Here is a 13,375-nt window from a genome sequence, read left to right on the forward strand (position 1 = left end):
TTAGTGACCCTCAGCTCCCCCCCTCAGTGGCCCTCAACTCCCCCCACCCCTTGTGGTAAGAGCTGGCAGCAGCTTCTAGAAGGGGTCACTTCCCAGAATCCGCAGGAGAATTATAGATGAAAAGCTCACTATAAAGCTGCTTTTTCTGAGGGAGTCTAACTTTGGTAGCTATGGTCTGACTGAAGAAACAACAGCTAGCATTGCTCATAGAAGTGTAAAATGTGACAGCTTTGGCCAGTAGTCTTGCTGCTTGTCAGAAAGTCACATAGCATTGTCTTGTGTCCCAGCAAAGCTGCTCCTACAAACACACCCAAGAGAATTGAAGCGTGTTATCACAAAATAGATCCATGAATACTCACAGTCATTATTCATAGTGATTAGAAAGTGGGACAACCCAAGTTCATCAGTTGATGAACAAATGTGTCCTAGCTCCACAAAGGGGCGTTATTCATCTGTGAAGTGGAACAAGGTTTTACATACCGTGGACAAAGCTTCAGACAAGCTAAGTGAAGCTGCTCTGCAAAGGCCATGTATTACACGATTCTGTTTAATGAAAAGTGGCAAATCTGTAGAGACAGAAATCAGATTATTGATTGGCAGAGTCTAGGAGAGAGTGTAGTTAGGAGCAACTCCTGACAGATACAGCAGTTAGAGAATGGTGATAAATAATTAGCATTGTACAGACCTATCAATATTCTAGGCCTGAAGTAAATCATTCATTTTAAAATGGTTTGAAATGGTAATTGTTGTATGTATTTTTATTTCATTTTTTTATTGGAAAAGAAGAAGCAAGAACTAAGAATCTGGCTCTTCAACTACAGCTTTCTGGATCTCAGAAAGAGAGGACTATTGGGCCTGGCTGCCCAACTTGGAGTTCTGTGCACTTTGAATCAAGCAGGTTGGGTTTCCTAGTGACATGCATGGTTTTTTTCGGCATGACACCTTGGTCCCCTCTGTGCTTGGTGGTGCTTAGTGATGTCATTAGGCAACTTCAGCTCTAGCTTATGTCACTGTAGGAGTTTTCCATCCTTGTGTTAATCAGTCTGAGCTGATAAATGCTAGCAACAGCATCTGCAGGTAGGCAGTGACCAGGTTACACATGAAAACCTAGAGCCATGATTTGCCAAAGGACCCAAGCCCCTAGATTATGGCAAACAGCCCAGGGAGCCAACCTCATTGGCCACTTCCTTAATTATTGTTTTCATTCGAAACTAAACTCCAAGTCTACCAGAGCAAATGGGTCATGCACCCCAGTCAGTCATGTGGGACATTCACCTCTATCAGCCAGTAGCTTCCTCATGTCCGTGGTCCTGGCCTGGAATCAGACCATGCCCAGTGCCTGCTCTTTTACCCAGTAAAGCACCCGTTTCTTGGCGTGCCTGGTGTGATGGTTTGAATGTGCTCTGGCCAGAGAGTGGCGCTATTCGGAGGTGTGGCCTTGTTGGAGTAGGTGTGTGCAGGCACTGGGAGTGCAGGCTTTAAGACCCTAGTCCTAGCTGCCTGGAAGCCAGTCTTCTCTTAGAGGCCTTCAGATGAAGATGTAGAACTCTCAGCTTTCTCAGCACCATGCCTGCCTGGATGCTGCCATGCTCCCACCTTGATGATACTGGTCTGAACCTCTAAGCCAGCCCCAATTATACGTTATCCTTATAAGGGTTGCCTTGGTCTGGTGTCTGTTCACAGGTGTAAAACCCTAACTAAGACACCTGGAGTTGCAGACAAAACACAAATGACAGCAAGTGCTAGCACAGCCTGGATCTGCAACATACATTGTTTCCATAGCAGAGATAGCAGAGGATACTTAGTCACATACTCTGTGACCCAGATTCCCCATCAAACCATTCACTGTTAAGTTGTTTGGCCTTGTGTAACTCTCACCCGAGAGTCACCAGAATTGCTGGTAAAAGGGGAAGGGACTCTCTGGCAGATACAGATCGTTCCCCTAACATTAGCCTTACTACATCAGGACTCTGCCCTGCTCTGACGTGCCTGCCCCCGTGCCTGCCCCCTCGTCCTAGGCTGGTTCCCCATGCTGGGTGGCATTTCTAATCTGTCTTACCGTAGCTCAGTTCTCATTCATATGTGTCGTCTTGTAAAGTTTATGGTTTTCACCTTCCTTTATTAAACAAGGTGTTTTTGTTTTTGAGATATACCCGGTTACTCGTAGTTCATTCTTTATTACTGCTGGATGGACTTCATTGCATAGATGTAACACATCATTCAGCGTGTTCCAGTTTGCAGCTAGTATGACTTAGCTTGCTATGAGTATCGTTTTATTGAAAATAGATTTTTCTTTTAATACAGTGCATTCTGGTTATGGCTTCGCCTCCCCCAACTCCTCCTAGATGCTCCCTATCTCCTCACCCACCCACATCTACATCCTTTCTTTGTCTCATTAGGAGACAAACATCTAAAACAATTGCTACTAATAATATAAGATTACTAATTAATTAATTAACAAACAGAAGAAAAGGAGCCAAAGAAAAAGCCCAAGAAACACATGTGGATGCAGAGACACATACATTCACTCACACACACACAGATGCAGAGACACATACATTCACTCACGCACACACAGATGCAGAGACACATACATTCACTCACACACACACAGATGCAGAGACACATACATTCACTCACACACACACAGATGCAGAGACACATACATTCACTCACACACACACAGAATCCCATAAAAACACAAACCTGGAAACTATAATACATATGCAAAGGGCCTATAAGGTCAAAACAGAGTAAAGCTCTTCTTCTGCTCCTTAACCCTCTTCTCCATCTCTCTCTCCACATGCTCAGAGCCAGCCTCTACTCCCTCCCCCCCCTCTCTCTGCCTTTCTCCGTCTCTATTACCCCCTCAACTCCCCTCCCCATGCCCTAAATATACTCTATTCTATACGAGAGAGAGCCCTCACAAAGCATCATGAGACAAAACTCCTCCAAAAATGCTGTTGAATTCATGTCGTGTCAGCCATCTACTGCTGGGCATACTTCTTTAGCAGTGGTTTGTATATTCAATGAGACACTGTTGATGACTTTTTCATTTGCAAGCAGTTGTAATTGGAGACAGCTTCAGAGTTAGGTTCATGTCCGCTTCCTCTCTCAGCTCTATGACCTCATCAGGTTCATACTGGCACAGGCCCAGTGTATCCTGCCACAGTCTATGTGAGCTCATGTGTGCATCCATCCTGCCTGGTCCCCTTGGTGCCCTCCATCCTCTCTGGCTTTTACAGCCTTCTCAGGTCCAGTTCCACAGGGTTCCCAGGGCTACTGGGTAGGGATTTGATGGAAACATTGCATTTAGGCTTTAGTGTTCCAAGGTCTACCCTCTGCACATTGTCCAGCTGTGGGCTCTGTATTCCCATCTCTTGCAGGAGAAAGCTTCTCTGACGATGGCTGAGTAAGACATTCATCTATGAATACAGCAGATGTTGTTAGGATTCATTTTGTTGCTACATTCCTTTATAAGGACAGTAGAATTTGGTTTTCCCCTAGGTCCCTGGCCTATCTAATCTCAGGTTCTTGGCCACCCAAGCAGTGTCAGGGATGGGTTCTATCTCATGAAGTGAGCCTAAAATCCAGTCAGATATTGGTTGGTCGGCAATAGTGCGTCTTGCAGACAGGTCACCTTTGTAGACTGAAGGGTTTGTGGCTGGATTGACATTTACTTTTCTCTAGTGGTAGCTTACAGAGCTCCTTCCAGTGCCGTGAACACCAGTCCATGGAGATAATGGCTCTAGGGAGGCACTGGCTTGACTTATCCATGTTCAGTGAGTTACATAGGTGTTGTCTTCTACAACAGACTTGCTATCCATTTGTAGAAAGCAACTAAAAGCCTTGGAAATAGCCTGGGTTGTCCCATAGAGCCCCTTTGGCTAACAATTATATTAGATGTAACCCATTTCCAGTACTGCAAGCTCCATTTGGTGACAGGAGATGGCCAGTTGGGCCTCCATGTCCTGTGTTATTTGACAGTTCCATTTAGATCACTTTTCTATGTATGCATTTAGGAAGTTTGTACTATAGTGGGTCTCCAGAGGAGCCCTCAAATGGCCTGAGTTCCACCACCCTACCCTCAGTCCCTCCCTCACGGCCCTTCTCCTCCCCTCCCCATCCATTCCTCCTTTCCAGCCCTATCCTTCAGTTCATCTATAACTATTCTATTTCCCCTTCCTGGGGGGATTCAGTCATCCCCCCGGTACCTTACTCTGACTCTGTCTCTAATGATTGAGATTACACAGACAGTAGCCAGCTTGTCAAAAACTTATCAGCAAATATCTACATATAAGCGAATACACACAACATTTGTTGTTTTGGGATCTTGGTTATCCCATTTAGAATGATTCTTCTAGCTCCATCCATGTACTTTTGGATTTCTTGATTTTATTTTTTAACAGCTGAGTAATATTCCACTGTGTAGGTGTTCCATGTTTTCTTTATCTATTTACCCGCTAATAGGCATCAAACTGTTCCCAATTTCTGGCTATTATGAATTGAGATCAAGTGTGTCTATGGCAGGATGTAGAGCCCCTTAGAGCCTGAGTGGGTTAGCTGACTCTTGATGTAGATGGAGGCCCAGCGTGTTGAGGAGCCACCACTCTGCTTTCCATAGTGGCTGAACGTTTGCAGCCCTACAAACACTGGACGGGTGCTCCTCTTACTCCACGTCTTCCCACGGTGTACGGGTGCTCCTCTTACTCCACGTCCTCCCACGGTGTACGGGTGCTCCTCTTACTCCACATCCTCCCACGGTGGACATGTGCTCCTCTTACTCCACATCCTCCAACAGTGGACTGGTGCTCCTCTTACTCCACATCCTCCCACAGTGGACGGGTGCTCCTCTTACTCCACGTCCTCCCACGGTGGACATGTGCTCCTCTTACTCCACGTCCTCCAACAGTGGACTGGTGCTCCTCTTACTCCACATCCTCCCACGGTGGACGGGTGCTCCTCTTACTCCATGTCCTCCCACGGTGGATGGGTGCTCCTCTTACTCCATGTCCTCCCAACATGACCTGTCACTTGTATTATTCATCTTGGCCATTTTAACTGGTGTAAGATGGAATCTCAAAGCAGTTTTGATTTGCATCTTCCCAATGACTAAGGATGTTGAACATGTTGAACATTTCAGTGTTTCTCAACCATTTGTGTTTCTTCTTTCAAGAATACTGTTCAGATCTGTACTCCATTTTAATCGGGTTGTTTTCTTTTCAATTAGCAATAATCGCGCCTTGGCTAAACCTCATTGGCTATGATACTGCCACTGCGCAAAGCTTGGGTTGTTTTCTTGATGTCCAATTTTTTTTTTTTTTTTAGTTCTTTAGTTGGCTTTAAAAAAAAAAAAACCTTTCTTTTGCCTTCTTCTTAGTCAGAATGATGGTGTATGTCCTTTGCAGTACAGAAAATTTCCAGTGGCATAAGGTCCCATTTATTAATTGTTCTTAGTGCCTGTATAGATAGCCTTTGCCTGGGCAGCGAGTTCAACCCTATCTCCTTCTTTCTCTTCTGTTACAGTCATTGTACCTGCCTTTGTTGAGGTCCCTGATCTCCTTTAGTTATCTTCTTGCTTTAATTAAGATGTCAAGTGCTGTAGTTAACTAGATATAGAAAGAGTGGACGGCCTTGTCTTGTTCCTGATTTGAGTGGAAATTCATTGAATTTCTCCCCATTTAGGTTGATATTGGCCTTGGGCTTGCTGTAAACTGCCTTTATTATGTTGAGGTGTATCTCTTATATCTCTAATATCTCCAAGACTCTTATCTTGAAGGGGTGTTAGATTTTGTCAAAGACCCTTTGTGCGTCTGAGATGATCTTGTGGTTCTTATCTTTATTGTATATTTGTTGATACAGTGGATTACATTTACAATTTATATATGTTGAACCACCACTGCATCTCTAGGTTGAAATCTACTTGATCGTGGTGTATGATCTTTTTGATGTATTCTTATATTTGGTTTGAAAGTATTTTATTCAGAATTTTTGCATCTACGTTCATAACATAAATTGGTCTATAATTCTCTTTCTTTGTTAGGCCTTTATGTGGTCTGGGTATCAGGTTAACTGACCTTGTAAAAAGAATTGGGCAAAGTTCCTTTTGCTTTTATTTTGTGGTATAATTTGAAGAGTATTGGCATTGGAACTCTTTGAAAGTCTGGTAGAATTCTGAGCTAACACCATCTGGCCCTAGGCGTGCTTTGGTTGGGAGGCTTTTAATGACTGCTGTTGCCTTAGGGTTATAGCTGTACTTAAATTGCTTGTCTGATCTTGATTTAATTTTGCAAGTTGTATATATCAAGAAAATTATCTATTTCTTTCACATTGTTTTTAATTTGGTGGAGTGTATAGATTTGAAAGTATGTTTTTATAATTCTCTGGATTTCCAGTGGCTGCTGTCATGTTTTGCTTTGTCTCTAATTTTGTTAATTCTCATCTTCTCCCTCCACCTTTGAGTTAATTCAGCTAAGAGTTCACCCATCATTGAGTTTTCTCAAAGAAACAAAACTTTGTTGTGTTGATTTTTATTTATTTTGTTGGTTCTATTTAATTGATTTCATCCCCGAGTTTACTTCTCACCATCTAGTCCTTTGGACTTTAGATCTTTGTTTTGTTCTAGAGTGTTCAAGTGTGTCATTAAGTTACTAATATGAGATCTCTCCAACTTTTTGATGTAGGCAACTTAGCACTATGAACTTGCCTCTTAGAATCACCTTCATTGTGCCCCACGGGTTAGGTATGTTGTATGTTTTCATTTTCATTCAATTCTAAGAAGGGTTTTAACTCTTTCTTATTTTCTATCTTGATCCATTTTTTTTTTTCATTCAGTAGAGAGTTGTTCTGTTTCCCCAAGTTTGTAAGCTTTCTCTCATTTCTCTTGTTGATATCGAGCTTTAATCCATGGTGATCAGGTAGGATTCAGGGAGTTGTTTATATTGTCTTGTGTTTGTTGAGATTTGCGTTATGCCCAAGTATGTGGATGTCAGTTTTGAAGAGTGTTCTGTGAGGTTCAGAAAAAGAGGTATGTTCTTCTATGCTTAGGTAAAGTGTGTTCTTCCATGCTTAGGTAAAGTGTGTTCTTCTATGCTTAGGTAAAGTGTGTTCTTCTATGCTTAGGTAAAGTGTGTTCTTCTATGCTTAGGTAAAGGGTATTCTTCTCTGCTTAGGTAAAGTGTGTTCTTCTATGCTTAGGTAAAGTGTGTTCTATGCTTAGGTAAAGGGTGTTCTTCTATGCTTAGGTAAAGTGTATTCTTCTCTGCTTAGGTAAAGTGTGTTCTTCCATGCTTAGGTAAAGTGTGTTCTTCCATGCTTAGGTAAAGTGTGTTCTTCTATGCTTAGGTAAAGTGTGTTCTTCCATGCTTAGGTAAAGTGTGTTCTTCCATGCTTAGGTAAAGTGTGTTCTTCTATGCTTAGGTAAAGGGTGTTCTTCTATGCTTAGGTAAAGTGTGTCCTTCTATGCTTAGGTAAAGTGCTTATGGACATATGCTAGTTCCATTTGTGTGGTCACGTAGCTCAAGCACTGCTGTTTAATTTTTGTCTGGGTGACCTGTTGGTGAGATTGGGGTATTGAAGTCACCTACTATCAGTGTGTGGGGTCAATATGTGATTTAAGCTGTAGTGGTGTCTTTGTTTTTTGGCTTTGGGGGGTTGTTTTGTTTTTTTTTTAATGAATTTGCATGCCCTGTGTTTTATGTACAAATGTTCAGAATTGTAACATCTTCTTGGCAGGATTTTCCTTTGAGTATATAGGTATATATATTTGAGTATATATGTGCATATATACTATATATATGTGTGTGTGTGTATATATAGTATATTTTCCTTCCCTATCTCTTTGGATTAGTTTTGGTTTGAAGTCTACTTTGTAAGATATTAAAATGACTACACTAGCATGTTTCTTGTATCCCTTTGGTTGAAATATCTCTATCCATCATTTTACCCTGAGGTGATGTCTGTCTTTGATGTTCAGTGTGTTTCTTAGATGCAGAAGGATCCTGTTTTCCTATCATTTTTTTATTCTGGGTCTTTTTATTGGGAATTGATACCAGAGAGAAATGTTGAGAGTTATCAGCGAGCAGTATTGATTGCTTGTTGTGGTGTGAGCATCTTTTTCCTCCAGTCTTTAATCGCTGCTCTGAGATTATTCGTTCCTTGTATTTTCTTGGCTGTGGTTAATCGCATTGGGTTGAAGTTTTTCTTCTAGTGGCTTCAAGAGAGCTGGATTTGTAGATAAGTACTGCTTAAATTTAGTTTTATCATGGAATGTCTTGTTTTCTCCACCTAGGGTGACTGAAAGTTTTGCTGGGTATAGTAATCTAGGCTGGCATGTGTGGTCTCTTAGAGTCTGCAGCACAACTGCCCAGGCCCCCATGAAAGTCAGGTGTAATTCTAGTAGTCTGCCTTTTATGCCACTTGCTCTTTCTCCTCTTGCAGCGTTTAATATTCTTTCTGTATGTTTAGTGTTTTAATTGTTATGTGTCATGGGGACTTTCTTTTCTGGTCCAGTTATTTGGTGTTCTGTATGCTTCTTGTACCTTTAGAAGCATCTTCTTTAGGTTAGGGAAATTTTCTTCCATGAGTCTGTTGAAAATATTTTCTGTGCCTTTGACCTGGGTTTCTTCTCCTTCCTCTATTCTTATTATTTGTAGATTTCTCTTTCCACAGGGTCACAGATCTTCTGTATGGTTGATTTTTTTGTTTGTTTTGTTTTGTTTTTTTATTTACCTGCGGTATCCATTTCTTCTGGCTCATCTTCGATGCCTAAGATTCTGGCTCTTGCTGAGGCTTGCTGCTTAGGCCCGTTCGAGTTCCTAAATTTTCTGTTTCCAGTTTTACCACTTTTTATTTTATTTTTTTATTTTTTGGTTTTTAGAAACAGGGTTTCTCTCTGTGTAGCCCTGGCTACGCTGGCCTTGAACTCAGAAATCCGCCTGCCTTTGCCTCCCAAGTGCTGGGATTAAAGGCGTGCGTCACCACTGCCTGGCCAAGCTGTGCTTTCTTTAGTGATCCCATTTCCACATTTGTGTCTTGAACTCTTTCCTTCGTTGCATTCCACCACTTTGTGTGTTTTCATAGATTTCATTAATGGATTTATTCATATCTTCTCTCAGGCCCTTGAACATATTCCTAACAGTTAGTTTGAAGTCCTCAGCTTGTGCTTCAGCCATATGCAGGTCCTAGGCCTCCTGTAGTGGAATGCCCTGCTCTAGCAGAGACTATCCTGGCTGTTACTGACTTTCATGCTGCTCTCTGGGGTGACTGTAATTCCAAGTGTTGGTTTGGTCTGGTCTTTGTGGTTTCTCTGCCCTCTCTGAGGAAACTGTGGTAGGTGTAGGCTTCCTAGTGGGGAGTGCTTCTGAGTCCCTGCCTGGTGTGGCCAATAGGAGTCCAGGGCACAACTTGTTTCTAAGTATTGGGAGCTGATATGCAGGAGTGGGGTTGGCTGGAAGGACAGAGAAGGAAGGCTGAGAAAGTGCTCTGCGGGGAGCGCAGCTGGGTGTGTCAGGAGGATCTGTGAGCACACGGGGATAGGAGAAGAGAGGATAGACCGGCCCTGCTCATGGTCTGCTTGTTACAGGGCTGGGGATGAGAGCGGGTGATTACATTAGAGGACAGGAAGGAGAAGAAACACAGTGACAAAGAGATGGGGTGAGGAAGGGAAAAAACATAGGAATGGATCAGCTTAGTTCCCTGGGAGTCGGAGCAGAAACAGAGGAGAGGCTGAAGCAGGTAGGGTTAGTCTGAAGAACTGGAGAGGAATGAAGAGCCCCCACGTGATTTCAAGGCCTCTGTGGCCTGTGTGTGTGTGTGTGTGTGTGTGTGTGTGTGTGTGTGTGTGTGTGAGAGAGAGAGAGAGAGAGAGAGAGAGAGAGAAACAGAGACAGACAGACAGAGACAGAGACAAAGACAGAGAGACAAAGAAACAGAGAGACACAGAGAGTGAAGAGAGAGTCACTGTATGGCCCTAACCATCCTGAAACTCTGTACACCAGTTTGGCCTTCAACTCACAGAGATCCTCCTGCCTCTGCCCCCTTCTGAGTACTGGGATTAGAGGTATGTACCACCACACGTGGCTGAAAGTTGTCTTTTTTATTAAATATCTTTGTGGTGAAATCTGGGGTTGTGGCAAATTATGTTTAGTGTTTATGAGAAATTACAAACTAGTTCTCTAAAATAGTTACACTATTTTTTTTTATCCCAGCAAGTATGTTAGAGACAGCTATGTTAGTCTTTGATTCATTTACTTTATATATTTACCTTATGGTGTTGGTGATTGTACCCCAGACCTCATACATGCTCAAAAAGGGAGTGGGGGGCTGCCACTGAACTACACCAGCCCCTGTCTTTTAGTTTTATTACGGGGTTTCACTGTGTTGTCCTGGCTGGCCTAGAACTAAGCATGCCTTGGTCTCACAGACATCTGCCGGCCTCTGCTTCCCACAGCAGAGTAGCAGCCACCGCCAGGGACCAGTCTGCAGGTATGAGCTCAGCTCACCTGGAGAGCACCTGGAGCGCAGTTCTTGAGCTGAGCCCACCCAGGGCCACAGCCACTGAGCGCTCCAAAGCCCATGAGGCTGGGGCATACAGAGAGGCAGAGGCAGTTGGGCTGTTGAAATGTATCCTCTTTTTTTTTAAGCTTAATTTTTATTGTTTTAATTATCTATATGTGAGTGGGTACATGCACATGAATGTGAGTACTCCAGAGTTCCAGTGTTGACAGATATTTGTAAACTACCTGATTGGGTGCTGGGAATCGAACTCTGGTCCTCAGGAGGACCAGTGTGTGCTCTTAACCACTGAGCTGTCTCTCCAGTCTATATATGTCCTCATCAGTGTGCTGTTTAAGATTTTTGGACTGTTAACTAGTTGTTGTTGGTTTTTTTGTTTTGTTTTGTTTGTTTGTTTGTTTGAGTTGCTATGGTTGTTCTAGATATAGGCTCTTTTTTAAAGATTTATTTATTTTATGTATGTGAATACACAGTAGCTATCTTCAGACACACCAGAACTGGGCATTGGACCCCACTACAGATGGTCATGAGCCGCCATGTGGTTGCTGGGAATTGAACTCAGGACCTCTAGAAGAGTAGTCAGTGCTTTTAACTACTGAGCCATTTCTCCAGCCCCTTAGATATAGGTTCTTTAGGACAAAATTTTAACATTAGGGGATTTTTTTTTTTTTCGAGACAGGGTTTCTCTGAGTAGCCCTGGCTGTCCTGGAACTCACTCTGTAGACCAGGCTGGCCTTGAACTCAGAAATCCGCCTGCCTCTGCCTCCCAAGTGCTGGGACTAAAGGTGTGCGCTACCACCGCCTGGGATTTTTTTATTGTTGTTTTTGTTTTGGGTTTTTTTTTTAATTGCTTTCTACATCTTGTTCAAGAACTCTGCTTCTGACTCAGTGCTATGAAAATGTTTTTAACATGGCTCTTGATTTCATATCCATATCTCTGATCATCTCAGATTAATCTTATATACATAAGGACTAGGCTGCGTGTCTGTCCTGTCTCTTAGCACCGCTTGCAAGAGCTCTTCTCTCCCGGCATGCTGACACCTTGCTCACACGTGCTGTTTTATACACTGTGAGCCTATTTCTAGAGTCTGCTTCTCTGCTTCTGCCAATACATGCTAACGTTCTTCACTCTGCACTCATGGGAGAGTAAAATGGGGCAGTGCAAATCTTTTAAACAAAAATCTACGTGTATTTAACGATGTGTAACAGAGTCCTTCAAAAGCTTATTTTAACCTCCTGATATATTTTTTTAAGACTTCTTTTCTTTCCCCAGCATCTGTATGTCCTTATAAATTTCAAAAATCATCAATTTCTTCCTAAGAGCCTTGAATTTTGATGGGTGTAACACTAGCTGATGAGTTCAGTTGAAGAGGGCGGCCATCTTAGGTCTAATGTCTGTGAACACGGTGTGCTCCTTTGTTTATTTAAATCTTCTGAAGTGTCTCTCAGAAAAGTCGCACAATTTATTGTGAGAATTTCTTATCTTTTAATTGTTTTATTCCTTGGTATCTTTTAAAATATTACCACAAGGATATAATTTTAGAGTTTTACTTTTGAAGTATTGCCAGGATGTAGAACTATATTAGGTTGAATATTCGGTACATTGTAGCATCTTGGTTCTGTTAGATTTGAAGGCTTTGGAGAAACTTCCAGAGAGTTTCTACATATATGACCACGCTTCCTGTGAACAGCAGTCATGTTTACCGGTTTGCTTTATTGTACAAGCCTTCAGATTCAAAACTGATAGATATAGTGAGAGATGTCAGCCTTCACAGGAGAAGGGTTTACAGTTGGACCAGGAAAGGTGGATGTCCTGTCAGGCTGATGACAGACTCACCTCAGCTTTCCTTGGTTAAACCCTGTAATCGCTCTCTGGTTAACTCACACATGGTGTAAGAAGATAGGAATAAGAGTGATCCTCCCTTAATAGGCTTGAAGCTTAACTTTTCTGTGGTTGATTGAGAGTATGGAATACATGCCCAAGTCCAGTCTGCAGCAGAGGGAGGAGCGCTGCAGCAGAGGGAGGAGCACTACAGCAGAGGGAGGAGCGCTGCAGCAGAGGGAGGAGCGCTGCAGCAGAGGGAGGAGCGCTGCAGCAGAGGGAGGAGCGCTGCAGCAGAGGGAGGAGCACTGGCTTCTGGGAAGGATCATCATTGATAGTCTGATGACTGCACCCCGCCTTTTAGCCTCCACTTTTACTAATCTTGTTTTTTTTAAGGTTGCTAGTAGTGCAGCCTGAAGAAATTATTTCTTGCTATATACACATACAGAAAATAGATACCAAAGCCATAATATATGGAGTTTTCCCTTCCATATTTGTCATCTGGTCTTTTCAGGGGTGAACATCTTGAAAATCATCTGTCATGTTTTCTGTAGATTGATAGAAGGGTCAACTCAGTAAAAAATCTTGGATCAATCCAATGCCAGAAGTAGGTGTCTAATAGAGAGAGCCTTTATACATTCATTTTTACATGGTTATCATTTTTACAGTGTAATAGATTTAATATGATTTATTAAATATTTTATCTGAATGAAAATTATGACCAAAAAATGGCTTCTCAGAAATAATATCTTATCTGAAACAATAGTTAATAAGTCATTCTTACATGTATAGATGTTTTTATAGAACTACAACAAGGAATCCACAAGGAAATCAGTAATTTCCTATCTCCATTTCTTCTGTAGTCCTGCTACAAAAACAACACCCAGGTGAGCCCAGTGCCTAAGTCAGTGGGGCAGACTGAGAGATTAACTCTGTCATCTGCTAGGAATTACCCTCTGCACAGCCTTTCAAATCTAAGCGAGTGTAAGGACAGAGCGGTTGAGTAGCTCCTCAGAACTGTTTGATTTCCGAAACAAC

At 42.4% G+C, this 13,375-nt stretch overlaps 1 protein-coding gene and 1 pseudogene across 7 annotated transcripts in view; one reads left to right on the forward strand and one right to left on the reverse strand.

Moving 5' to 3' along the window:
* Positions 1–13,375, forward strand: part of Scn8a (sodium voltage-gated channel alpha subunit 8) — a 182,910-nt gene that overhangs the window by 120,037 nt on the left and 49,498 nt on the right. The gene's annotated exons all lie outside the window — the stretch shown is intronic.
* On the reverse strand, positions 5,135–5,287 carry LOC116082989 (annotated as a pseudogene).

The sequence above is a fragment of the Mastomys coucha genome, unplaced genomic scaffold (genome assembly GCF_008632895.1).
Source record: "Mastomys coucha isolate ucsf_1 unplaced genomic scaffold, UCSF_Mcou_1 pScaffold11, whole genome shotgun sequence".
NCBI classification, from domain to species: Eukaryota; Metazoa; Chordata; class Mammalia; order Rodentia; family Muridae; genus Mastomys; species Mastomys coucha.